The 27,883-nt window shown below is 47.9% G+C and overlaps 1 long non-coding RNA gene across 3 annotated transcripts; it reads right to left on the bottom strand.

The window, feature by feature from the left end:
• Positions 1–963: 963 nt before the first annotated feature.
• LOC130367644 (uncharacterized) lies at positions 964–27,124 on the bottom strand. Of its 3 annotated transcripts, XR_008892126.1 has the most exons (4): positions 26,987–27,124; positions 26,722–26,886; positions 26,448–26,621; positions 964–1,087 (listed from the first exon to the last, which is right to left on the bottom strand). It is a non-coding gene; the product is annotated as an uncharacterized LOC130367644 (long non-coding RNA). The 3 variants fall into 3 exon arrangements; XR_008892127.1 differs by lacking the exons at positions 964–1,087; positions 26,448–26,621 and adding an exon at positions 1,111–1,261; XR_008892125.1 differs by lacking the exon at positions 964–1,087 and having other exon boundaries at positions 26,312–26,621.
• Positions 27,125–27,883: the final 759 nt, after the last annotated feature.

The raw sequence follows: 27,883 nt of genomic DNA, 5'->3' as shown, positions 1-27,883 counted from the left end.
TGAAGGAAGGGGGGGGGGTCCAGGGAAATTGAGATTTGACGTCTGCATCGAGCGCTTCTCACTAAGCGATGGGTCTCATCCCAGGTATTGCAGGGGGACCCCCCACTATCAGCTACTTATCCCAAAGCCCATGGATAGGGGATAAGTTAATTTTTGCCATAGTTCTCCTTTAATTGGCCAGAACACACCCAAAATCGGTCCCAGCCAAATATTACTTCGTGTCCTGTCATTTCTCCCAGCTGTTCTTTTTCTACCTGCTTGTAAGGCATGCCTACACTCTCTAATTCCTTAAAGTGGTACTCCGCCCCTAGATATCTTATCCCCTACCTTAAGGATAGGACAAAAGATGACTGATCACTGGGACCCCCGCGATCTTCATGCAGCACCCGGCGTTCCAAATAATATATTTAGAACTCTGGGTTCTCCCCGTGCGGGTCGTGACCTCACGCCACGCCCTTTCTATTTATGTCTGTGGGAGGTGGTGTGATGTCACAAGAAGGTGTGGCATGATGTCACGAATCCCAGCACAGGAACCAGTGATCTAAACATACTATTTAGAATTTTGGTTGCTGCATGGAGATTGCTGGGGTCCCAGCAGCAGGATCCCATTGATCAGACATCTTATCCCCTATCCTTTACATAGGGGATAAGATATCTAGAGGCGGAGTACCCCTTTAAGGGACAGTTCATGTACCCAAAAGTTGATCCTTTGCAACCGTATGACCCCTAGCAAGTTCCCTGCATGAGTCCCATTCATCAGAAAAAGGCTTGTGCATGGAACTTGCTGGGTGTTGTACGTTTGCCTCATAAACTGCACCACCCAGCACCAGTTACCTCTCTCCGCACCGCATTATGCAGATCGTGCAGGAGAGCAGCTTTGGTCATCCATGTTTTGCTAACTCTATTTTCACACACAGAAATAAATAAATGAGTCGAACAAGTCAAAGAACAGTTTAAAAAAAGGGGAACTTTATTTATAATTTATTAAAATGTTTGTGTAGGGGATTTTTTGTAACCTCCCATCACTCACAAAGAGCGGACAGTAACTAATACTCAGGACAGGAAAAACCTCCAGAGGGGAGGAAACCTGTAGGGAATCCGTCGCTACTGTATGGCCCTTCCTCTGGGCATACTAAAGGAGGTTACCTCTAGAATTTGGCCAAATGTTTCTGTGTATGTGCATGATTCCTAGGCCTGTGCCTTCATCCAACGTCTTGCTGTAGGTCCGGAAATGCTACTCCATGTCCTGGAGATAGTGCATCTAAGATAAGAAAAAAAAGATAGATTATTTACATGTTTATCATAGAAATACACATGGAACTGCACTAAAGATCTTTTGGACACAACAATGTAACACTTACCAGTCACAGTCATGTGTATGACTTTGCATTCCCGCGTCCCTACACAGTGTCCAGCACCGGCCCCTCACTGATGGAGAATGGACAGGAGCCGTGTTATTTCTGCTCAGTGCTGCTCTTTGGTGGACAATGGTTATGACATCACATGTGTGACACGCTGTTACCTCCTAGGAGTTCTATTTCAGGAGTGCTGCTCTCTGATTGGCTGAAAATAAAAAAAAGCTCTCTAATATATTCTGTATGACTGTTATCTAAGGTTTTTGTTTTATTAAAATGGCGCCACTCCCTGTGGGTGCGTTATATTTGTTTCTCCTAACCAGACATTCTGTATAAGTAATATCATTTGGTGGCCCCAACAGCCTGGGCCCATAGGTTTCTTACATAGATCAATGCTACTCCGGTAGGCTCAATGAGCAGCGCTGGCCGCCGGGTCGTCTGATGAGTGACGTCCCTGACGTTGTGGTCTGGAGCGAAGGATGTCACTAGTCAGACGTCCCAGCAGCCATTGATTTAAAGTGGTCGTGGCTCCTGCTGCCAGTTCAAGATCAGACACCATGGCCCTAGATTGACATACTGCAACACCGATCTCCTGTGGCTGCCCACCTGTTGCAAAACTACAACTCTCAGCCTTCGGCTGTCAGGGCATGCTGGGAGTTGTAGCTTTGCAATAGCTGGACAGACGTCTGTCGAAAGGGGGGAAAAAGCACCAAAAATAAAGCAATGTGGGCTTTGAAAAACACCATTTATATGTTGTTTTTAATCACAGCCTAAGCCTAGGAACAAACACAATTCTTGTTTGATGTTTTGGTTTTTTTTTGCAAAAATCAAAATCTTCCCCCTCATTTCTTTTCTCAGCTATCTTTGTGTTATTTTTGCTAAAAGCACTGGGGGGGGGGGGGGGGGTCTTAGAGATTTATCAAAACCAGGGAAGAGGGAAAGTGGACCAGTTGCCCATAGCAACCAATCAGGTAGTTTCTTTCATTTTTAAAAAGGCCTCTGAAAAGTGAAAGAAGCGATCTGATTGGTTGCTATGGGCAACTGGTCCACTTGACCTCTGCACAGGTTTTCATACATCTGTCCCAATGTGTATTATAATTATCATCATCATCATCATCATCATCATCATCATCATCATCATTATCATCATCATCATTATTATTATTATTATAGGAAATGTTTTTTCTTTGGTGTTTTTTTTCCCTCTGGCTTTTCTCATTACAAGTCATGTGATTCTTTCATCATTTGACTGAAGGATTTCTATAAAAAAAAAAAATAGTGAGAAAATACCCCCCCAAAAAATAAAAAATAAACTTGCTCTCGGCATCCCACAGATTTGATAGCCTAAAAACACCATAAAAGGATGAAGAAACCCCCATTAGTGTCTGGTGTTTCATATTACCCTATTGATTCCAACCTAACATGTGCCCGCAGCGAGCATGGTGTTTTTTATGACAAACACGCCAAGTGTTATCCCAGCTGAAATGAATGTTTTCACAATAGGTGTGAACAGGCTGCAGGCTGTGCTAGATATATTTGCATAGTTGCGGCATACAGCACGTGCAGCATTTATGTGGCGGCTTTCCGCTGGCATATATGGCTTTCTGTGCTGGTGAATGCAGCCGGCACTTACTGGCGTTTTTTTCCTAGCTGCACAGTTTTGCACCACAACCACTCCGGCTGGGACCAGGCTGACCGATCTAATGACCAAGATGCCGCAGTGAACGGCTTTCTTTCTGTGAAAGTTCTGGCGAACTACAATGCTCAGAAGAGGAGGAGCGCCATTGAGCTTTTGGAAAGAGAATTAGTTTGGAATGGTCAGGGCCATGTGCGTTTACAAAGCCCCCCGTGGTGCCAGAACAGTGGACCCCCCCACATGTGACCCCATTTTGGAAACTACACCCCTCACAGAATTTAATAAGGGGTGCAGTGAGTATTTACACCCCACAGCTCTTTGGAACAGTGGGCTGTGCAAATGAAAAATTTAATTTTTCATTTTTACGGACCACTGTTCCAAAAATCTGTCAGACACCTGTGGGGCGTAAATTCTCAATGTACCCCTTATTACATTACGTGAGGGGTGTAGTTTCCAAAATGGGGTCACATGTGTCGGGGGTCCATTGTTCTAGCACTATGGGGGCTTTGTAAACACATGTGGCCTTCAATTCCGGACAAATTTTCTCTACAAAAATCCCAATGGCGCTCCTTCTCTTCTGAGCATTGTAGTTCACCCGCAGAGCACTTTAAATTCACATATGGGGTATGTTCTTACTCAGAAGAGATGGGGTTACAAATTGGGGGGGCTTTTTTCCTATTTTCCCTTGTGAAAATGAAAATTTTAGGGTAACACCAGCATTTTAGTGAAAAAAAATATATTTTTTCATTTTCCCATCCAACTTTAAAGAAAATTCGTCAAACACCTGTGGGGTGTTCAGGCTCATTATACCCCTTGTCACGTTCGGTGAGGGGTGTAGTTTCCAAAATATGGTCACATGTGGGTATTTATTTTTTTGCGTTTGTCAGAACCGCTGTACAATCAGCCACCCCTGTGCAAATCACCAATTTAGGCCTCAAATGTACATGGTGCGCTCTCATTCCTGAGCCTTGTTGTGAGCCCGCAGAGCATTTTTTGCTCACATCTGGGGTATTTCCGTACTCAGGAGAAATTGCGTTACAAATTTTGGGGGTGTTTTTTTTTTTCCTTTTACCGCTTGTGGAAATAAAAAGTATGGGTCAACACCAGCATGTTAGTGTAATTTTTTTTTTTTTTTTTTTTTTACAATAACAGGCTGGTGTAGCCCCCAACTTTTCCTTTTCACAAGCGGTAAAAGGAAAGAAAGACCCCCAAAATTTGTAGTGCAATTTCTCCCGAGTACGGAGATACCCCATATGTGGCCCTAAACTGTTTCCTTGAAATACGACAGGGCTCCAAAGTGAGAGAGCGCCATGCGCATTTGAGGACTAAATTAGGGATTGCACAGGGGTGGACATAGGGGTATTCTACGCCAGTGATTCCCAAACAGGGTGCCTCCAGCTGTTGCTAATCTCCCAGCATGCCTGGACAGTTAGTGGCTGTCCAGAAATGCTGGGAGTTGTTGTTTTGCAACAGCTGGAGGCTCCGTTTTGGAAACCCTGCCGTACAAGACGTTTTTAATTTTTTATTGGGGGGGGGGGCAGTGTAAGGGGGTGTACATGTAGTGTTTTACCCTTTATTATGTGTTAGTGTAGTGTAGTGTTTTTAGGGTACATTCACACTGGCGGGTTACGGAGAATTTCCCGCTAGGAGTTTGCGCTGCGGCAAAAAATTTGCCGCAACCCAAACTTGAAGCAGGAAATTTACTGTAAACCTGTCTGTGTCAATGTACCCTGTACATTCACATGGGGGGGCAAACCTCCAGCTGTTTCAAAACTACAACTCCCAGCATGTACTGACAGACCGTGCATGCTGGTAGTTGTACTTTTGCAACAGCTGGAGGCACACTGGTTGGAAAACCTTCAGTTAGGTTCTGTTACCTAACTCAGTATTTTCCAACCAGTGTGCCTCCAGCTGTTGCAAAACTACAATTCCCAGCATGTACTAATCACCGAAGGGCATGCTGGGAGATGTAGTTATGCAACAGCTGGAGGTACCCAACTACAATTCCCAGCATGCAGAGACAGCTGTTTGCTTTCTGGGCATGCTGGGGATTGCAGTTTTGCAACATCTGGAGAGCTACAGTTTTTTGACCACTGCACAGTGATCTCCAAACTGTGGACCTCCAGATGTTGCAAAACTACAACTCCCAGCATGCCCAGACAACAAACAGCTATGTGGGCATGCTAGGAGTTGTAGTTTTGCAAGATCTGGAGGGATATAGGTCAGAGACCACTGTATAGTGGTCTCAAACTGCAGCCCTCCAGCTGTTGCAAAACTACATATTCCAGCATGCCCAAACAGCTGTCTGGGCATGCTGGGAGTTGCAGTTTTGCAGCATCTGGAGGGCTACAGTTAGAGACCACAGTCTCAGACTGTAGCCCTCCAGATCAACTTATCGGCTTCTATAGGATCCCGGGAGCCGTCCTCTTCAGAAGCACATGACGCCGCCCGCCGATCAACGTCGCCGCAGCCTCCGGACGGGTAAGTGGACGTCGGCGCCCGGTCCCCTTCGGTTCCCCGTTCTGCCCCGCCTATTGTGGGTGGGCAGGACGGGGAAAACGAAAGTTAACCCCCCCCCGCCCCCGGTCTGCTATTGGTCGTCGCCTCTGACGATCAATAGCAGACCAATAGCAGGGATAGGAGGGGTGGCACCTCTGCCACCTCACTCCTATGCCTACAGGGGGATCGTGGGTGTCTTAAACAACCGCAATCCCCCTTCTATTCCGGGTCACCGGATCACAATAGACCCGTATGACCCGGAATCGGCGCAAATCGCAAGTGTGAATTCACTTGCGATTTGCGCCGATCACCGATGGGGGGGGGGGTGTCTGATGACCCCCCTGGGCATTTGCGCGGGGTGCCTGCTGATTGATATCAGCAGTCACCCCGGCCCGGTCCCCGTATGGATACGCCCTGGGTCCTTAAGTACCAGGACGTCAAAGCGTATCCATACGCCCTAGGTCCTTAAGTAGTTAAACACTAACCTTGAGGTTGGGGAAATTTGCCAGATTTGTAAATTATTTCTATTTAAAAATCTTAATCCTTCCAATACTTATCAGCTGCTGTATTCTACAGAGGAAGTTATTTTCTTTTTGGATTTCTTTCCAGTCTGACCACAGTGCTCTCTGCTGACACTCTTTTTATTAGAAAAATACAAAACTTATCAAATACAAAACACAAAGCAAGCTTAACCAGCTATAACATAAATAAGAAATACTCTAGAACAAAAACAAAACCTCATAAACAAAACCCTGCCTAACCGGCCAGCCCAGCTTTACTAAGATACTAAAATACTAAGATATTAACCCCTTCCCGCAGAATGTCATATATAAACGCCGGGTTGTGCAGTGCGTTCGCGCATCCCGACATTTATAAATGACATTCAGTTAACCCGGCGATGCGCAGCATCGCACGGGTTAACTGGCAGGCAGAAGTCCCGCTGTTTCCAGCAGGGGACAACTTCTGCTTCACCCCCAGGACCATCCATTGATGGTCCTGGTCAGCGATCACTGTGATTGGTCCCTGTGGACCAATCACAGTGATCTAGGGTGAAAGTTCAGATCCCCCGCACTGCCCGCCCCTGGAAGTCAGGCAGAACGGGGGACGATGGCTGCGGGGGCTCGCGGCATAGGTGGGGGAACACGCGGGGACCGGCGGCCTTACCTGAACCAGCGGTGGGACCGAGGAGCAGCAGCAGGACCGGCCACGTGGACGAGCAGCGACGGGACCGGCAGGTAAGTACATGGTCCTCAGAAGCAGCAGTGAAGATCTTCACTGCTGCTTCTAGGAGTCTGAAAACTACAACTCCCAGCATGCCTAGACAGCCTTTGGCTGTCTGGGCATGCTGGGAGTTGTAGTTTTGCAACATCTGGAGGGCCCCAGTTTGGAGACCATTGTATAATGGTCTCCAATCTGTGCTCTTCCAGCTGTTGCAAAACTACAACTCCCAGCATGAACTGACTGTCCAGGCATGCTGGGAGTTTTAGTTCAGCAACATCTGGCCCTTCAGATGTTGCCGAACTACAACTCCCAGCATGCCCTTCAGCTGTCTGGGCATGCTGGGAGTTGTAGTTTTGCAACAACTGGAGACACACTGGTTGGGAAACATTGTCTGTTTCTAACTCAGTGTTTCCTAACCTGTGTGCCTCCAGCTGTTGCAAAACTATAACTCCCAGCATGCAGTATGCAACAGACCATGCATGCTGGGAGTTGTGGTTTTGCAACAGCTGGTGCACCCCCCCCCCGTGAATGTACAGGGTAGTTTCACATGGGCGAGGCTTTTACAGTGGGTTTCTCGCTGCAAGTTTGAGATGCAGCAAATTTTGCGCTGGGAAACTCGCTGTAATCCCCCGCCCATGTGACTGTACCCTGAAAACACTACACTACACAACACAAAATAAAATAAAAAGTTAAAAACACTACATATACACATACCCCTACACAGCCCCCCTCCCCCAATAAGAACGTCCGGTACACCACTGTTTCCAAAGCAGAGCCTCCAGCTGTTGAAAAACAACAACTCCCAGTATTGCCGGACAGTCGTTGACTGTCCACGCATGCTGGGAGTTTTGCAACAGCTGGAGGCACCCTGTTTGGGAATCACTGGCGTAGAATACCCCTATGTCCACCCCTATGCAAATCCCTAATTTAGGCCTCAAATGCACATGGCGCTCTCACTTTGGAGCCCTGTCATATTTCAAGGCAACAGTTTAGGGTCACATATGGGGTATCGCTGTACTCGGGAGAAATTGTGTTACAAGGTTTGGGGGTATTTTCTTCTTTAACCCTTCATGAAAAGGAAATGTTGGGGTCTACACCAGAATGTTAGTGTAAAAAATTTAAATTTTTTACACTAACATGCTGATGTTGCCCTATACTTTACATTTTCACAAGAGGTAAAAGGGAGAAAAGCCCCCAAAATTTGTAACGCAATTTTTCCTGACTACGGAGATACTCCATATGTGGGCGCAAAGTACTCTGGGGGCGCACAACAAGGCCCAGAAGGGAGAGCGCACCATGTACATTTGAGGTGATTTGCACAGGGGTGGCTGATTGTTACAGCGGTTTTGACAAACGCAAAAAAAACAAAACCCCACATGTGACCCCATTTCGGAAACGACACCCCTCAGGGAATGTAATGAGGGGTGCAGTGAGAATTTACCCCCCACAGGTGTCTGACGGATCTTTGGAACAGTGGTCCGTGAAAATGAAAACTTGTACAGCCCACTGTTCCAAAGATCTGTCAGACACCAGTGGGGGGCAAATGCTCACTGTACCCCTTGTTACGTTCCTCAAGGGGTCTAGTTTCCAAAATGGTATGACATGTGTTTTTTTTTGCTGTCCTGGCACCATAGGGGCTTCCTAAATGCGACATGCTCCCCGAGCAAAATTTGCTCTCAAAAAGCCAAATATGACTCCTTCTCTTCTGAGCATTGTAGTTCGCCCATAGTGCACTTCAGGTCAACTTATGGGGTACCTCCATACTCAAAATAGATGGGGTTACAAATTTTGGGGGGTATTTTCACATATTAACCCTTGCAAAAATGTGAAATTTTGGGGGGAAACACACATTTTAGTGGAATTTTTTTTTTTTTTTTTACATATGCAAAAGTCGTGAAACACCTGTGGGGTATTAAGGCTCACTTTTTTCCTTATTATGTTCCTCAAGGGGTCTAGTTTCCAAAATGGTATGCCATGTGTTTTTTTTTTTTTGCTGTTCTGGCACTATAGGGGCTTCCTAAATGCGACATGCCCCCCGAGCAAAATTTGCTCTCAAAAAGCCAAATATGACTCCTTCTCTTCTGAGCATTGTAGTTCGCCCGTAGTATACTTCAGGTCAACTTATGTGGTACCTCCATACTCAGAAGAGAAGGGGTTACAAATATTGGGGAGTATTTCCTGCTATTAACCCTTGGGAAAATGTGAAATTTGGGGGGAAACACACATTTTAGTGAAAAAAAATATATATTTTTTTTACATATGCAAAAGTCATGAAACACCTGTGGGGTATTAAGGCTCACTTTATTCCTTGTTATGTTCCTCAAGGGGTCTAGTTTCCAAAATGGTATGCCATGTGAGGGTTTTTTGCTGTTCTGGCACCATAGGGGCTTCCTAAATGCAACATGCCCCCCAAAAACCATTTCAGAAAAACATACTCTCCAAAATCCCCTTGTCGCTCTTTCCCTTCTGAGCCCTCTACTGCGCCCGCCCAACACTTTACATACACATATGAGGTATGTGCTTACTCAAGAGAAATTGGGCTACAAAGATAAGTATACATTTTCTCCTTTTACCCCTTGTAAAAATGCAAAAATTGGGTCTACAAGAACATGCGAGTGTAAAAAATGAAGATTGTGAATTTTCTCCTTCACTTTGCTTCTATTCCTGTGAAACACCTAAAGGGTTAAAATGATGACTGAATGTCATTTTGAATACTTTGGGGGGTGCAGTTTTTATAATGGGGTCTTTTGTGGGGTATTTCTAATATGAAGACCCTTCAAATCCACTTCAAACCTGAACTGGTCCCTGAAAAATAGTGAGTTTGAAAATTTTGGGAAAAATTGGAAAATCACACGCACACGCTTACCGAAAATGAACATAAGAAAAATAAATAAATAAATAAATAAAATAGCACAACTTAGCTTGTCAAAATATAAACATAAAAGTTATCATTACCCGTCTATAACTCAAAACCATCCATACTTGGGAACACGCAACAAGAAAACTAAACAGAAAAGTAGCAAGCACACCTAAAAAAAAAAAAATTTATTAATTAAAAAAAATAAAAAATAATTATTGTATGTTTTTTTACATTTTATTTTATTTATTTATTTATTTTTTTAAAGTAAATTTTATTAAGGTTTTAACACAAGAAAACAAACAAAGCCCGGAGGGCCCAAAACAGGTAGAGCATAAAAATGGGCTCCACATAGGGAGTTTCAAATAACAGCTATATCATTCTTTGCATTTCTCAGTAGGTTAGGGAACATACATAGAACAGTTTATTGATATGAGTATAATTGCTACTTATACGAGAGGAAGGTTGCTGATGGACAAAACAGTGAGGTTAGTTCCGCAAAAGGAAAAAAACAATGAGCGAGGTACCTGTATTATGCAAAGAGACATAGTAACAACAAGAAGAACAACAGAAAGTTGTCTGCTGGGCAATACTGTGAATATAGGAAGTGAAAGTACAAAGTATAAAGAGAGGAAGAAAGAAAGGAAGGGTAAGGAGGAGGCAAAGAGGGGAAGACAAGGAGGAAAAAATGTATAGTACAGGTTGGTCTCCGCTCAGCACACACATCGCAACCGACTCTGGGATCCAGACCCCCGTAGACTCCAGCTGGACCATTGTGAGTAAAAGAACAAGTGATAGGAGGCATGGCGAGTGTGGCTCATATAGTATTATCTGGCAGGGGAGGGATGGGTTGGATGGTGGATGTAGAGGAGATATTGAGGGTTTGAGATAATCCCATGGTTTCAAATTGCTTTGAAGAGAGGAAAGACAGCCAAGGGGACCAGGTAGAGCTGTATTTCGCTAGCGTGGAGGGGGAGTCTGCCAGGAGTTCCTCCATCCTGTGAATACGAGTCACTTCCATGAGCCATGAGGAGATAGTGGGCGGTTGAGAACACTTCCATAGTCTAGGTATCACCGTCCTAGCCGCAATGAGCAGGTAGGAGACCAATCGGGTGCAGGATTTTAACAAGCCTGGTGGGAATATAGACAATAGCGCTATCTCCGGTGACATAGGTAAGGGGGTCGAGGAGATGTGGGAGGATATGGTGAAAACATTAGACCAGAAGTCCGACAACAACGGGCAGGTCAGCCAGATATGTAACATAGAGCCCTCAGAAGCATGGCAACGCCAGCACGAGTCATCTAGCCCCGGATAAAAGGTGGCTAATAGAGTCGGCACTCTATACCATCTGGTAAGGATTTTATAATTAGTTTCCTGAGCTTTGCAGGATATAGTGGATCTGTGGCAATTGCGCAGGGCTGCCCGCCAGTCGTCGTCAGAGATCTGGTGGCCAAGGTCCAATTCCCAACCCTTCCGGAAGGGCAACGGAATGGAGGTCACGTTACCTAAAAGAAGAGAGTATAATAGACTAATCGTGCGGGGTGGAGGTCGGTCAAGTATGCATATTCGCTCAAACTCAGTGAGTTGGCGGTGTAAGTTCAAGTCTATCCTAGAGATGTTGTAAAAATGTGTTAGCTGATGGTATTGAAAGAGATGGATAGGTGCTACAGGAGATCCCGTTACAATTTCAGATAACGGTTTGAGTGATGTGGGGGACAAGAGCTCTCCAATAACCACATGACTGTCTCTAGTGTGTGAGAGGAAGGGACCTCCGGAGGAGGTCGGGGGGAAGAGCGGATTATCAAAAAGAGGCGTCAGTGGGCCACCGGGAGGGAACAATTGTAGGTTCGACATGTATCTCCGCCTTGCCAAGTATATCGATTGGAGCACTGGTGGAAGTTGGGAGGGGGGGATTGCAGGCGGAGAAGTTTGGGGTGTCCAAAGGAAGGCCGCCAGGCGTGTACCAATAGTATGCTCCTCCAAGAGCACCCATTGTTTAGTCGTATCACGGTTACAGCAATCACAGACCCTGTTAAGAACAGCCGCTATATAGTAAGACATATAATCTGGTAGGGCAAGGCCGCCCTCTAGTTTTCGTCTGGTTAAGACGTGCTTAGCCAACCTAGGATGTTTGTGCTGCCAAACAAACCCAGACTGAAGTCTGGAGAGTCTCTGCAAAAAGGTACGGGGGAGGTGCAGTGGGATGCTGGAGAATAGGTATAAGAGTTTTGGTAGGGCGTTCATTTTCATTATGTTAACCCTCCCTAACCAGGAAAAGTCTTTGGTCACCCATCTATCCAAGTCTGCCTTCAGAGAGTGGAGTATTGGAGGGAAGTTGAGTTTGAAGGTGTCTGCAAGGTTTACGGGGACCTGAATGCCTAGATATTTGAGTGCTTGTGTTTGCCATTTGAATGGGTAAGAGTCAAGGAGGGGGTGAAGAGATAGCTTGGGAAGGGAGATGTTTAGAGCCTCGCACTTAGTTAGGTTAAGTTTATAGTTACTGAAAGAGGAGTATTGGCGTATAGTGGACATCAGTGAGGGGAGGGAAAGGAATGGGGAGGAGATATAGAGCAGTAAGTCGTCTGCATAGGCTGAGCACTTGTAATGTGCAGTGGAAGTAGTTAGGCCCTTGATGTCCAGGTTGTTGCGGATTGCTACTAGTAAGTGTTCCATACATAGGGCATACAGTAAGGGGGACAGGGGGCAGCCCTGTCTTGTGCCATTGTTAATGATAAACGGTGTAGAAAGGTTACCATTTATGCGGATCCGCGCTCGCGGATTCCCATACATGGCCATTATACGTGCAAGCATTTTGTTCCCTAGCCCAATTTGAGAAAGGGAGGCGAACATGAACCCCCAGTCCACCCGGTCAAAAGCCTTCTCGGCATCTAGTGATAAGAGGATAAGAGGATAGTTATGTTTCTTGGCAAAGTGGATAGCCGAGAAGGTCTTAAGAGTATTATCTCTGGCCTCGCGACCAGGTATGAAGCCAACTTGGTCCGGGTGAACCAGGAGGGGCATGTGCACCGCCAGTCTATTGGCTATCAGTTTAGTAAAGAGTTTGGCGTCAGTGTTGATGAGGGAAATTGGGCGGTAACTGGGACAGAGGAGGGGATCCTTATTTTCCTTTGGTATCACGGTGATAAAGGCCTGTAGGAAATCAGGAGGAGGGGGAGAGTCTTGGGAGATATTATTGAAAGCTTCAAGCAAGGGAGTGGACAGTTCAGAGCGGAGAGCGTTATAAAAGGTAGCCGTGTAGCCATCCGGCCCCGGACTCTTCCCCGAAGACATAGAGGAGATAACAGAATCTAGCTCATCCGCTGTAAACAGTCCCTCCAGATCTTGAACTACTGAGTCAGGTAAGCGAGGTAGAGCTGTGGAGTTTAGATATTGGGATAAGGAGATAGTCTCAGAAGTCTGGGGAGGGGCGCTATCAGGTTTCGGAAGATTATAAAGGTCATGGTAGTATTGCCTAAAAACCTCCAAAATTTCAGGGGTGAGGGAGCAGAGTGAGCCCGCGCGGTTCTTGATAGTCGGGATAAACAGAGCGGAGAGAGAAGAGAGAAGTTCCAGAAGTTCCCCACGAGTGCGGACTAGTTCCCGGAATGTGCTGTCTAATTGAGACTGTTTATGTAGGGATTCAAGCGCGGAAAGTCTAGAATGCATGGTCTGAAACTTGGCTGACCGTTCCCTCTTCAACCGGGCCCCATGCTGCATCAGAACACCTCTAAGTACACATTTTAATGCTTCCCATTTGATCATGGGGGAGGAGGGGTCAGAGATATGGTCTTGTTGAAAAAGAGATATAGCAGATTTAAGATCTTGCAAACATAGAGAGTCACGGAGGAGAGAATCATTCAACCTCCAAGTAGAATGAGGCTTGGAGAAAGCAGGAAGGGTCAGCGAGCAGAACACCGGTGCATGGTCGGAGAGGGTAATTGTACCTATCTGAGCATTGGAAATGGACGGGAGGAGATGGTGTGGACAGAAAATGTAATCTAGTCTACTGTACATCTGACGTGGGTGGTAGTAAAACGTATAGTCTCTGCCCTGTGGGTGTAGAGAACGCCACGTGTCGCTGAGTTGCATAGAGTGAAGTTTCCTTCTCAAGGCCCTGAGCCCGCTATGTGAGAGGAGGGAGGAGCCAGTGGATGTATCTACCCTTGGGAATAGGGTGAGATTAAAGTCCCCACCAAGGAGTATCGGGCCAGTGGAAAAGGATGCTAAGGCGTCTAAGACCCCGAGAAGGAAAGAAATCTGATTATGGTTAGGAGCATAAAGCGACGCAATTGTGAGCGGTTGGCCAGCCACAGTACAATTAGCAAATACATAGCGGGCCTGAGGATCTATTTGTGTTGCTGTAACCGTGATCGGCAGCGATCTATGGAAAGCTAAAGAGACACCTTTGGTTCTGGAGTCCTGGTTGACACTATGTATCCAGTGCGAGTAATATTTTAAGGAAATGGAGGGTAGATGACCCGCTTTAAAGTGGGTCTCCTGAAGGGACAAGATCTGTACTCTCTGTTTGTGAAAAGAGTAGAGAATTTTAGCTAGTTTTTCTGGGGTATTAAATCCCTTGACATTAAGGGAGGCTAGTTCAATGGTAGTCGCCATGAGTGAAGGAATGTGTTATGGTCCACTTACCAGCGGAGCCACGGAGGAGAAGGAATCCCAGGTCGTGCGATGCGTGAATGGAGAGGCCGACAAACCTGTAAAAGAAAAGCAAGAGGGGAGGAAGTGAGAATAGGTAAAGTAGATGGAAGAAAAGAGAGAGTAGCCGCCACAAGTGAGTGGCTGCAAGGGGACTAGAAGAGTCGACCATAAGGGTCAGTATCAGGATTAGGACCAGCCTAATCATCAAGCTAGTGGGGGAAAACGTGGTAGGAGTGCCAGACATGAATAAAGGATCAGAAGTCTTGTGAGAGGGTAGGTACAGGGCAGGGATGGAAAGCTATGTGAAGCCGAGGCCCAATCATGGGGCATCGGGACCCAGCATTAATACGTGAGGGCAAAAACAAGTCAGAGGCAGTCGAGAGACTGGCCAATAATAAAAATGAGGGAGGCAAATGTAGCTGAGTAGACTAAGTACAATGGGGAGAAGATATCGGAAGCACAGAAGAGAAATAAACAGTAAATGGCAAACAGCAAAATTATGAAAAGGCATACAACCGGTAATTAGCAATGTGGGATGTAATCCCAGATCCAGCAAAACACTGCGGTATCAGGTCAGAAGATGAGATAGGAGATCAAGGAGCAGGATAGCTTCTCTGGGTAGGGAGGACAGATCACATTAAGTCATCTCAGGTCTTGCGGCGGCCAGCAGGAGGACATGGTACAGGTTCCTGGGTGAGTCCGGTATCTCCAGATCGAGGACGCTGAGCAGGTGTCATCATGGGAGTCGGGCGTGGAGGATGAAACAATTGTTCCCAGTCAGGGAGCGGCACCCGGGGTAATTTGAAAGTCTGAAGAAAGGGTTGTAGGTCCTCAGGACGTCTGAGCGAAGCTGAGGTGGCACCATGCTTGGCGTGAAGGCAGAAAGGGAAGCTCCATCTATAGACAATTCGGGCATTTTGCAACAGATGAAGAAGAGGCTTCAGGGCAGTTCTCAATCTGAGTGTGCGTAACGACAGATCTGGGTACAGAAACACTGGAGAGCCATTGTAGGATATATTTTTGAGATCCCTTGCTTTTCTCATAATTTCATCTTTCCCTAGGTAGTGGTGGACTCTGCAGATGATATCACGTGGCTTTTTAGGGTCAGGATGTCTAGCTTTTAATGCACGATGGGCTCTATCCAGTTCTAGCGGGGTGTCCTGGGGTTTCTGGAGTATCTCATTAAAAAGTCTTTGTAAGGTAGCAGGGATGTCTGTAGGCAGGACTGATTCTGGAAGGCCTTTGACCCGTATATTGTTCCTCCGATTCCTGTTGTCCAAATCATCCAAATGCTCCATATCCCACAGTTGTTGTGATTGTAGGGCAGTCATCGAGTCTCTCAAGGCGTGAACCTGTGAGGTAATTGACGTGCGGAATTCTTCAAGGTTCTATACACGATCATTTAGCTGTGCGACCTCCGCTTTTACAGGTTTAAGGTCCTGTCTCCAGGCAGCTTTGAGGTCAGAGGATAGCGATTGCAAGTCCAGTTTAGTAGGTAGCAGGGCGAGTAAAGCCTGAAGTTCTGGGAACTTCTGCAATGTAGTTGCCGCAGCTTCGGGTGTAGGTAGATTAGACGTTGGCTGAGGCGGGGTAAGGGAGGAAGCAAAGGCTGCCGTTTGAGAACGCCGTACGGGGCGTTTAGAGTCTGTCAGGGTGTCATCAGAGGAGGAGTGATCAGACCTAAATGAAGCACTAGCCGATTGTTTAAGTGGTGTTCTGAAAAAGAGTCTTTTTCGCCGGTGGGCTGGAACTCCAATATTCCGGTGAGTCGCTGTCCACATTAGAGTTTTCAGGGTCGCCTTCAGAACCCGAGTCCATGGCAACAGACCAATCTGTGACGTCCTGAGGAGGTGGACCTGGGACCGGCTGCGGAGAGACAAGTGATGGAGGGTTCAGGGGAGCAGGAGAGCACTGTAACTTAGCAGTAGTTTTGGGAGAAATGCGGCATATAGTGTCTCTCTGTCTTTTCTCCAGGGGAGGCATCATAGCAGCCTGTGCACAGGAGGTCTCATCAGACACAGGGTGGAGGCCTATGTGATTTGGACAGGCAGGAGGAGAAGGCAGGGCGTTCCCTTGATCAATATGGATGAGATGGGATGGTGGGCGCTCCACCTGCATGGTAGTGTTATAGGCGCAGGGCCCTGAAGAGGAGGGAGGGTGAGCACAAGGGTCGGCCGTGATCCGGGAGTTAGGTACAGCAGAGATAGAGTTAGATGTAGCAGAGGGGCTCCCAGTCACTGTCATAGGTGAGATAGGTAGGGGGGAGGGGGTTGTAGTCCCTTGTGCTGTGACATACCGTGGTGTCCCGGTCGCTGTCTGCAGATGGAGCTTGCATGAAGGGTCAGGGGGGCCTCCACTCCCTACCATGGGTGGAACATGCAGGGAGGAGGACGATCTCCCTCGGCCTAAATCTTCATATGCTGACACTGGGTCCAGCGGTGTGGAGGATGGAGGAGCAGGATCAGGGGGGCCTCTACTCCCCGCCACAGGTGTCGGCGACGGAGAGGAGGTCACGCGCCCCTGGATACCCGCGGTGCTCATGGTCGCGGTTACTTCCGAGACATGGTGTGATCGAGGTTGCAGCATGCAATCTCCTTCAGAGATATCTCCAGTAGTCTTAGACTGGATGGGTGGCTGAGTGTAGTCGTGCGCAGCTCCGTCAGCCCGGGAGCTCAGAGCAGCAGCCATTATCCCTTGCGAGGCAGGAGGAGGAGGAGTCGGCTGTACTGTGAGAGCGGCGTCTTGCAGCGCTGGCGGGAGCAAGGCCGGAGTCCGTAGCTGAACCGCCTGAGCAAACGGGCGCTGAAAGTAATTCGCAATGTCCGTCTGGAGGGTCTCAGAGTTGTTAGGAGTCATTCTCTTCTTCTTTCCCCGCTTATTGCCTCCCATAGCAGGTGAATAAAGCCCTTAAATCCCTGTCCTGTACGGAGCTCACATTAGGTGCGACTCATCTCCAGCGCGTCCAGGCCACGCCCCACATTTTATTTTTTTTTATATATTTTTTTATTTATTTTTTACATTTTTTATATTTTTTTAATCTATATATATATATATATATATATATATATATATATATTATTTTTTCTCATATATTAAAATAAAAAATAAATAAATAATTTAAAAAAAATATTACAATTTTTTTTTTTTATTGTAATAATAATAATAAAAATAATCAAAATAATCATATCACACATACATTCACTTACAAAACGTCCAAATTAACTGGATCCTCTATCCGGGACTAATGAAAATACCAAAGAAAACATAAAACAGACCAAATAACTGAAATAAACAAAATAAACCACATATCAACACAACAACTGGTCCGGCTACCATAACGCTATAACATGAAACAATATGAAACAATATAGATATAACACAATATAGGTACAAAATTACTAAATTTACTATATAAATAAAATATAATATAAACAAAATATATGCACTACAGAAAACACCTACAAAATCAATAGAAAACCCGAGGAAAAACCCTACACTAAAACTGTACCCTCACCCACACCCTGGTCATCAGAGTTCCTACACTTCAAATTGTCCCTCACATATAGCTTCCCCTGAAAGCAGCGCCAGGCCAAGTCCCAAAACTTCTGGGGGATCCTTTTCATGTTTAAAAGGTACAACCCCACCCTCAGATCCCGACCTGGGCAGTCCCTGAGCGCCAGAGGCTTCTGAAAGTGGGTCAACAGAACCCGTTTGTCAAGGAACTGCCTTGACTGGGTCCTGATCGCCCACACTCCACCGACATATCGCCTTCAGAGTCGGGGTAGCGTAAGCCGGAAGATATCCATGGGGCGTACGGAGGTCCTTCACTTGCCCTCCTGTCTCCCATTCCTGGAAGAAAGGCCGAAACCATTCCCTGCAGGAGAGTACCCACGGAGAAGCCCTCTCTGACCAGAGGTTTGAGATGTTAGCTTTCAAGAAGGTGTTGGTTAAGAACACTACAGGGTTTACCATAGATAAACCCCCTAGTCTCCTCGTGCGGTACGTAACCTCCCTCTTGACTAGGTTCATCCTGTTTCCCCATAACAGTTGGAAAAACAGGCTGTAGATTCTAATGTAGTAAGCTTCTGGCAAGATACCTACGCTGCAGATAGATAAACAAGGGGAGCAGGTACGATTTGATCAGGTGTACCCTTTCCCTGAGGGTCATAGACCAACCCTTCCATTGGTCCACCTTCTGAGCGGCATCCTGGAGCTTACCATCCCAGTTTTTGGTTGGATAAACATCCTGGCCGAATATGATGCCCAAAACTTTTGCTGACTCTTGGGGCCCAGGAAGAGTGTCCGGGAGATCAAATGTGGGATCTCCCCCTCCCAGCCAGAGACTCTCACACTTATCCCGGTTGATCTTAGACCCAGATGCCTCCGAGTAGCGGTCCACTTCCGACATCACCACATCGACCTCCTCTCGCGAGGAGACAAAAATAGTGACATCGTCAGCGTACGCCACCACTCTCTGGGCGACATCCAGCTCCGCCACACTCATCCTGACTCCCGCCAACGGCCCATAATCTACCCTCCGGACGAAGGAATCGATCGCAAACACGTATAAAAGCAGGCTCAAAGGACAACCCTGACGGACTCCGGACCCCACCTCAAAACAGCGGCCAGACCAACCGTTCACCAGTGGGAAACTCTCTGCCCCTGCATACAAGATCTTAAGCCAATTAACAAAAGTACTCGGTAAGCCATATCTCAGGAGGACGGACCAGAGGTACTCGTGGTTCACCCGATCAAACGCTTTGGCCTGATCCAAGGACAGCAAGTACCCCTTCCAGAAACCCGCACTACTCCACTCCACTGCCTCCCTGACACTAAGGACCGCACTTAAGGTGCTTCGGCCTGGAACAGAGCAGTGCTGAGCCCCCGAAAGGAGCCAGGGTGCAAACTTCACCAGCCGATTAAACAGTATCTTAGCCAGAAGCTTCCAGTCCGTATTGAGAAGAGCTATGGGCCTCCAATTCTCAATACGGCTGGGATCTTTACCCTTTGACAGAAGAATCAGGGCTGACCTCCTCATTGAATTCGGCAGAGTGCCCGAGGAGAGACACTCATTGAATACCTCAGTCAAGAGGGGAGCTAAAGACTCCTTAAAGTTCCTGTACCACTCGGATGTTAAGCCATCCGGACCTGGCGACTTCTTAGGGGCGAGCCCCTCGATCGCCAGTCTCACTTCCTCTTCCCTGATTTCTTCTGCCAAAACATCAAGAGAGGGGTCTACCCCTGGCTCAGGAATGGTTTCAGGCAGGAAAGCCGACATCTTGTCTTGATCTAGATCCTTCCTTCCCAAGAGGTGCGAGTAGAAGGATCTGACGACCTCCAAGATCCCTGATCTGGACCGATTCAGAGATCCTGTACTATCAATCAGTCCTGAAATGACTTTACTACTCACTGACATCTTACAGTTTGTGTAAGGGTCGGGCGAGCGGTACTTCCCGAAATCCCTCTCAAAAACCAAAGATGCGTGCCTATCGTACTGACACCCCATCAGCAAGGATTTCACTCTGGAGATATCCTCACGGCTACCTCCAGTCGAGACAAGAAGCTCGAGTTTCCTCCTCAGACCCTGATACAGGCGATACCTGTTCAGGGACCTGAGGCTCGAGAGCTGGCGGAAGAACCCCGCAACCCGCTTCTTGAATATCTCCCACCACTCTGACTTACTACTACATAGGCCCAGTAAAGGTACCTGACTCTGAAGAAAATCCTCAAAGGACTGTCTTATCTCCGCTTCCTCCAGGAGGGACGAATTCAGCTTCCAATAACCTTTTCCCATCCGGGGGGTCTCTGAAACATTCAGGGAAAACAAAATCATACAGTGGTCGGAGAACTCCACCTCAACCACGGACACTGCGGAAGCTACGGCTTCCTCCTTTAAATAAAACCTATCTATCCTAGACCTGCGACTACCTTGATGATAGGTGAAACCCGTGTGGCCTGAGGGGCTCCGGATGTGGGCGTCCTCTAGGCGAGCTTCTCTAGCTATGCTAATCAGTGCCACACTATCGCAAGTCAGCGGACCATTGGAGCCTCTCCTATCTTGGGACCTCGTGACATTATTGAAGTCCCCTCCAAAGATCACTTGCCGACTCGTAAAAAGAAAGGGCTTAATCCTCATAAAGAGATCTTTACGGCCCCGCTTAGTTTGCGGGGCGTAGATGTTAATGAGCCGGAGCTCTTGTCCCTTCATGAAGACATCTAAGATCAGGCACCTCCCCATTTCTAACTCAATAACCCGTCTGCATTCAACAGGAGCAGTAAAAAGGACCGCCACCCCACTATATGGCTCAGCCGCAAGAGACCAGTGGGAGGGACCGCGCCTCCACTCTCTTCTGGCTTTTACCAGGGAGGCTATATCTGACAACCTGGTCTCTTGCAAAAAGAAAGTGTCAGCTTCAACACGGCCGAGAAAATCAAAGGCTGCGAATCTAGCCGTATCTGATTTTATGCTGGCACAGTTAATGGATGCCAACGTCAGTGGGGTGAGTGCCGCCATCCTGGGTGATTGAGTTAGATGGCCTCACCCCTTAAACCTTCTTCCTCTCCTTCCCTCCACCCCCATCTGAATCGGAGGAAGACCCTCTGCCTCTTTTTAAACTCAGGGATATATCCATCCCAGGATCTTTACCTCCAGCATCTGGTGTTACCTCAGCCCCTGAGGAAACTGCCCCAGAGGAAGGAGGCTCGGCACCTCCTGGAGGCCGCACTGCCTCTGGACCCTCGAGAAGAGGAGGGGAGATGGTATCCCCAAGGGCCTCATATCGATTTGAAAGGACGATCAGAGGGTCAGAGACTGAGTTGTTCCTTCTATGGTCTGAGGCTACAACTGAAGAGGAGGACGGTGCTGCCTTACTCTTATCCTTCTTCTTCCTCCTCTTCTTCTTTTCCTGGCCACCATTTACTGTCTGCCCCTCCTTCTCCTGCTCATCCACAGTTTCGGATTCAGAGGCATGACTGGAGGAAGGAGCATCTTGACCTTCTTCCCTACGCAGTCTCCCTATCTCCTCATCCAGTTCGGCCCCACCCAAAGCCTCAGAGTTATTCTGACCTCCTTCTGAGCCAGTGTCTGGAGTGGGACCCCGAGCCACCCCTGGCACCTGGGCATTCTCAAGGGCCCTCTCCAACCTGCGCTTCTCCTCTCGCCTCCGCATAGAGGGGGTCTTATGTTTTTCCTTCACTGGCTTTGGTGCCCCCTCTCCTCCACTAGTCCCCTCCCCCGCTGGGGCAACCGATAGGCTCTCCCCAGCCGGGGCGGTCACAGTGTTAGAGAACGAGCGTGGACACCGGCTGAACGGGTGACCTAGGTCACCACACAAGTTACACTGAATCTGCCCACAGGTGGCCGCCAGAGGACCCACCCCACAGCAGAGGGGGCATATCTGCTGAGTGCAGTTGGCACTAAAGTGATTTAGGTCACCACATCTGTGACACAGCCTCGGCTGCCCCTGGTAGAAGATCTGAATCCTGTCGCGTCCCAGAAAGGCGGCCGAAGGGATGTGGGTGACCGTGTTCCCTGAATGCCTGAGACGAACGGAAAACGTCCAGGCCCCAGACCATATATTGTGCTCGTCAAAGTTCTTCCGGGGGATGTCCGTCACCTCCCCGTACCTGCCCAGCAAGGTCATAATGTCATAACAAGAAAGTGACTCGTTACGGGTCAAAACGGTCACTTTATTTACCATACTCTGACGAGATACCGCTTTTACAGCGAAATCTCGCCATCCGGGCTCGTTTTTCATCAGCTCATAATTAGACCAAAAGAGATCTAGTCCTTCCGGCCTAACAAAAATGACGTCAAACTCGGAGGAGCCGAAGGGGTGAATCAGGTTAAAGATGTCCCCAGCCCTGAAACCCATCTGGAAAAGAAGCTCCACCACCACCACGCATCTTCGCCTTTCCAGACCAAACGGGCCACATTCCTGCGACCTACCTCCTGCCCGGGTGTCTGGAGGGACCATACGGCCTACCCATTCGTCTCTCGGAACGCTCCCAGACCATGTCTCTCCACCCAAAAAGACAGGTCCATCTCCTTTCCCTCTACCTGGAGCGTACTTTCTACTCTCTTTAGTGCCTCCAGGAGGCGCCGTTGCAACTGACCTTCACCAGATGCAGGAGGTAAAGATCCTACTGAACCCCCAGCCGCCACACTTGCATAACTCCTGACGACCGGGGGGGCAGCCGGACCAGACACCGTCCCTACATCCCCGCCTAGGCCACCTGTACTGCCACAAAAGCCACTCTTATTCCTACCATCCACACCACTACTACTACTCTCATTCACACCACTACTCCTCCCATCTGCACCACTACCACTCCTCTCATTTACACTACTACCACCCTTCCTCTTCACTCCACTATCACCACTCTTATTCACTTCACTGCCACTCCTCCCAATCACTCCACTACCACTCCTTCCATCTGCACCACTACCACTCCTCTCATTCACTCCACTATCACCACTCTCATTCACACCACTACCCCTCCTCCCATCCACAACACTACCACTCCTCCCATCTACACCACTGCCACTGCTCCCATCTACACCACTACCACTTTAGCTTGGCCTTTTTGTACATTCTCAGGTCACCGGCGGCTGCCATTGTCGGCGACGCTGACTCCTCCTCCATTCGAGATGTTACCGCCGATATCACCTCCCGAAGCTGAGGCCGCCCCTCCGGGCGCAACTTCACCCCTCCTCGTGCCACTGATGTGCAGGGACTCCCCTCTCTCACAGGGGAGATCCCTGCAGTGTCCGCGCCACACACTGTGCCCAACCGCACGGGCTCAGCAGCAGGTTCTGACACCTGGACGCTCCCCCCCTCTCAGGGGAGTGCCCCGCAGCACCGACACTACTAGCAGCGCCCAGGGGACCGCCCCCCGAGCAAAAGATCTCACCACACACCTCAGGCGCCTGGACACTCCCCCCCCTCTCACGGAAGTGCCCCGCAGGGATAGTAACAATGCCCACAATACTCGGGGAACCGCTCCCCTTGCAAACTGCAGCATAACTATTGCCCACCATTAGCCCGTCCTGCTCTTCCCTACCAGCAGGACGCGTGACTGTAGCACCTGCGGCCATGTTGGATGCAGCACTGTACCCCCGTGCTGGTCCCGTTCCACAGCAGAAGCGGGATCTGGCAGGGTGGGAGGCCCAGCAGCCTGAATCAACTTTTCAGGTGGCCCAGACTGCTGGATTGGAGAGAAAACAAACTTTATCTGCTCCTCAGCCTTTTTCTTCTTCTTCTTTTTTTTCCTCTTCCTCCCCTCAGGGCCCAGGTCCTGGCCAAAACTGCAATTTTCCTGACGGGTGGGTGTCTCCTGCATCACTATGGCCCGCAGGAGCCCCCCACAGACCAGTTCACTGTCACCGCCATCACTACTTTCACTTTCCTCAGAGGTGGCTGGTAAGGCGACTTGGGCAGGGTTGATGTAATCTGCACTCGGGGTGACAGAGGTCTTAGGGGTATACGGGGTATCACACACATTCCCCTCACTCTCATCTCCCTCACTGCCGCCATCTCCCTCACCACCTTCCTCCATCTTCTCCTCCGTGACACACAAGCACTCTTCCTCCCCATGACTATCCTCTTCCTCCTTCACAGGGGTACGCATGGTTTTATAGCGGTCTTCATTCTTTAATTTTTCTTTAAACATGCCTGCACCCTCTACAATCAGCATTCGGGCTCTCACCACCTCCTGCTCCTCTGCCTTCAGCTGACACACCCTGGCAGCGAACCTTGCCTTCATGGCCTTGGCAGAGTTATCTGTTTGGTAGCGAGCAAACTTCAGGTCTTCCCTTATGATTTTCAGCTTTTTTCCCAGCTACTCATATTCTACTAGATTTGCCTGCATGGGACCCTTCACCCCCCATTGCTGGGGTTCCATAGTATCAGACACAGTCCCTGAAGACATAACCATAAGCTTCTTACCGGACGCCTTGCGTTTTCCAGCGAAGGACATGGGAGTGGGCTCCACATTACTGCGGAGCCTGCTGGATCTTCTCACCCTGTCCTGGGAATCGGCCGTAGCTCTCTCACTCCCACCCCCCTCCGGCCTAGTTCGAGGGGTGGAAGTCTGGGGCTCCATAGCAGGAGGCTCTCCCAAGGAAGCTGCCACCCTCCTGGGGAAAAGGCTGTAGGAAACACTGCTTCAATCCTCTCTCTCTGGAAAACTCTAGAAGTCAGACACACTCAACAGCTGCTGTGTTCCACAGGAAGTGCTCTCTGCTGACACCTCTGTCCATGTCAGGAACTGTCCGGAGTAGGAGAAGTTTACTATGGAGATTTGCTACTACTCACAGAGAGCACTGTAGTCAGACCGAAAAGAACTATACAACTTCCTCTGTAGCATACGGCAGCTGATAAGTACTGTAAGGATTAAAATTTTTAAGAAGTAATTTACAAATCTGTTTAACTTTCTGGCACCAGTTGATTAAAAAAAAAAAAAAATAATGTTTTCCCCCGGAGTACCCCTTTTATGTAACACCTGTAAATTCTGTACTACGAATATCAGCAGCCACTGAAGAGAGAGGTCATCCAACAACTGAAGTCCCAAAAATATCTGCCACTAAATCCCTCAAGCAACCGTTCAGCCCCAGTCCAGAACCATCTGACCGGACCACAGGGACCAGTGTGGAGGAGAACAGGGTCCAGGCTGTAAAAGAGAAGAACACCGGAGCAGCCAGATACACTGACTCTAAGGCTGAGCCTCATACTTCTACCGAAGCTGCAGAGTTATAGGGGAACTGTAAAAATGAAAGTACTACAACCCCCAGTGTGGTCCGTCTATGCCCCTCTAAGGGTCAGGGTTGGAGGAGGCACAGGTTGAACAGACACACTACAATGGGAGTTGTAGTACTGTAGTTGAAAAAATGTTTTCATCAGGTTGCCCATAGCAACCAATCAGATTGCTTCTTTCATTCTTGAGAAGACCTCTGAAAAATAAAAGAAGTAATCTGATTGGTTGCTAAGAGCAACTGGACAACATTTCCTCTCCACAGGTACATTTCCCCGATTGTCTTCATATTTAGGATGAGAATCTACTGACAAAGTGAGTAGCCAACCATTTCTGGGCATAAAACTCTGTAAGAGACAGCAGTCTGGGGGCGTCTGTGGTGGACATGAAGTAAGGGGGGGGGTCCAGGGAAATTGAGTTTTGACGTCTGCAGCGAGCGCTTCTCACTGAGCGACGGGTCTCATCCCAGGTATTGCAGGGGGACCCCCCACGATCAGCTACTTATCCCATAACCCATGGATAGGGGATAAGTTAATTTTTGCCATAGTTCTCCTTTAATTGGCCAGAAAACACCCAAAATCGGTCCCAGCCAAACATTGCTTCGTGTCCTGTCATTTCTCCCAGCTGTTCTTTTTCTACCTGCTTGTAAGGCATGCCTACACTCTCTAATTCCTTAAAGTGGTACTCCGCCCCTAGATATCTTATGCCCTACCTTAAGGATAGGACAAAAGATGACTGATCACTGGGACCCCCGCGATCTTCATGCAGCACCCGGCGTTCCAAATAATATATTTAGAACTCTGGGTTCTCGTGGTGCGGGTCGTGACCTCACGCCACGCCCTTTCCATTTATGTCTATGGGAGGTGGTGTGATGTCACAAGAAGGTGTGGCATGATGTCACGAATCCCACCACAGGAACCAGTGATCTAAACATACTATTTAGAATTTTGGTTGCTGCATGGAGATTGCTGGGGTCCCAGCAGCAGGATCCCCTTGATCAGACATCTTATCCCCTATCCTTTACATAGGGGATAAGATATCTAGAGGCGGAGTACCCCTTTAAGGGACAGTTCATGTACCCAAAAGTTGATCCTTTGCAACCGTATGACCCCTAGCAAGTTCCCTGCATGAGTCCCATTCATCAGAAAAAGGCTTGTGCATGGAACTTGCTGGGTGTTGTACGCTTGCCTCATAAACTGCACCACCCAGCACCAGTTACCTCTCTCCGCACCGCATTATGCAGATCGTGCAGGAGAGCAGCTTTGGTCATCCATGTTTTGCTAACTCTATTTTCACACACAGAAATAAATAAATGAGTCGAACAAGTCAAAGAACAGTTTAAAAAAAGGGGGAACTTTATTTATTATTTATTAAAATGTTTGTGTAGGGGATCTTTTGTAACCTCCCATCACTCACAAAGAGCGTACAGTAACTAATACTCAGGACAGGAAAAACCTCCAGAGGGGAGGAAACCTGTAGGGAATCCATGGCTACTGTATGGCCCTTCCTCTGGGCATACTAAAGGAGGTTACCTCTAGAATTTGGGCAAATGTTTCTGTGTATGTGCATGATTCCTAGGCCTGTGCCTTCATCCAACGTCTTGCTGTAGGTCCGGAAATGCTACTCCATGTCCTGGAGATACTGCATCTAAGATAAGAAAAAAAAGATAGATTATTTACATGTTTATCATAGAAATGCACATGGAACTGCACTAAAGACCTTTTGGACACAACAATGTAACACTTACCAGTCACAGTCATGTGCATGACTTTGCATTCCCGCGTCCCTACACAGTGTCCAGCACCGGCCCCTCACTGATGAACAGGACCAGTGTTATTTCTGGGGCTATGCCTTCATCCAACGTCTTGCTGTAGGTCCGGAAATGCTACTCCATGTCCTGGAGATACTGCATCTAAGATAAGAAAAAAAAGATAGATTATTTACATGTTTATCATAGAAATGCACATGGAACTGCACTAAAGATCTTTTGGACACAACAATGTAACACTTACCAGTCACAGTCATGTGTATGACTTTGCATTCCCGCGTCCCTACACAGTGTCCAGCACCGGCCCCTCACTGATGGAGAATGAACAGGAGCCGTGTTATTTCTGCTCAGTGCTGCTCTTTGGTGGACAATGGTTATGACATCACATGTGTGACACGCTGTTACCTCCTGGGAGTTCTATTTCAGTAGTGCTGCTCTCTGATTGGCTGAAAATAAAAAAAAGCTTTCTAATATATTCTGTATGACTGTTATCTAAGATTTTTGACAATTTTTATTAAAATGGCGCCACTCCCTGTGGGTGCGTTATATTTGTTTCTCCTAACCAGACATTCTGTATATGTAATATCATTTGGTGGCCCCAACAGCCTGGGCCCATAGGTTTCTTACATAGATCAATGCTACTCCGGTAGGCTCAATGAGCAGCGCTGGCCGCCGGGACGTCTGACGAGTGACGTCCCTGACGTTGCGGTCTGGAGCGAAGGATGTCACTAGTCAGACGTCCCAGCAGCCATTGATTTAAAGTGGTCGTGGCTCCTGCTGCCAGTTCAAGATCAGACACCATGGCCCTAGATTGACATACTGCAACACCGATCCCCTGTGGCTGCCCACCTGTTGCAAAACTACAACTCTCAGCCTTTGGCTGTCAGGGCATGCTGGGAGTTGTAGCTTTGCAATAGCTGGACAGACGTCTGTCGAAAGGGGGGGAAAAGCACCAAAAATAAAGCAATGTGGGCTTTGAAAAACACCATTTATATGTTGTTTTTAATCACAGCCTAAGCCTAGGAACAAACACAATTCTTGTTTGATGTTTTGGGTTTTTTTTGCAAAAAAAAACAAACATCAAAATCTTCCCCCTCATTTCTTTTCTCAGCTATCTTTGTGTTATTTTTGCTAAAAGCAC

The sequence above is a fragment of the Hyla sarda genome, chromosome 4 (genome assembly GCF_029499605.1).
Source record: "Hyla sarda isolate aHylSar1 chromosome 4, aHylSar1.hap1, whole genome shotgun sequence".
In the NCBI taxonomy this organism is placed as follows: Eukaryota; Metazoa; Chordata; class Amphibia; order Anura; family Hylidae; genus Hyla; species Hyla sarda.
Note: the sequence above shows the minus strand (reverse complement) of the source record. Positions and strands in the feature narration are given on the sequence as shown.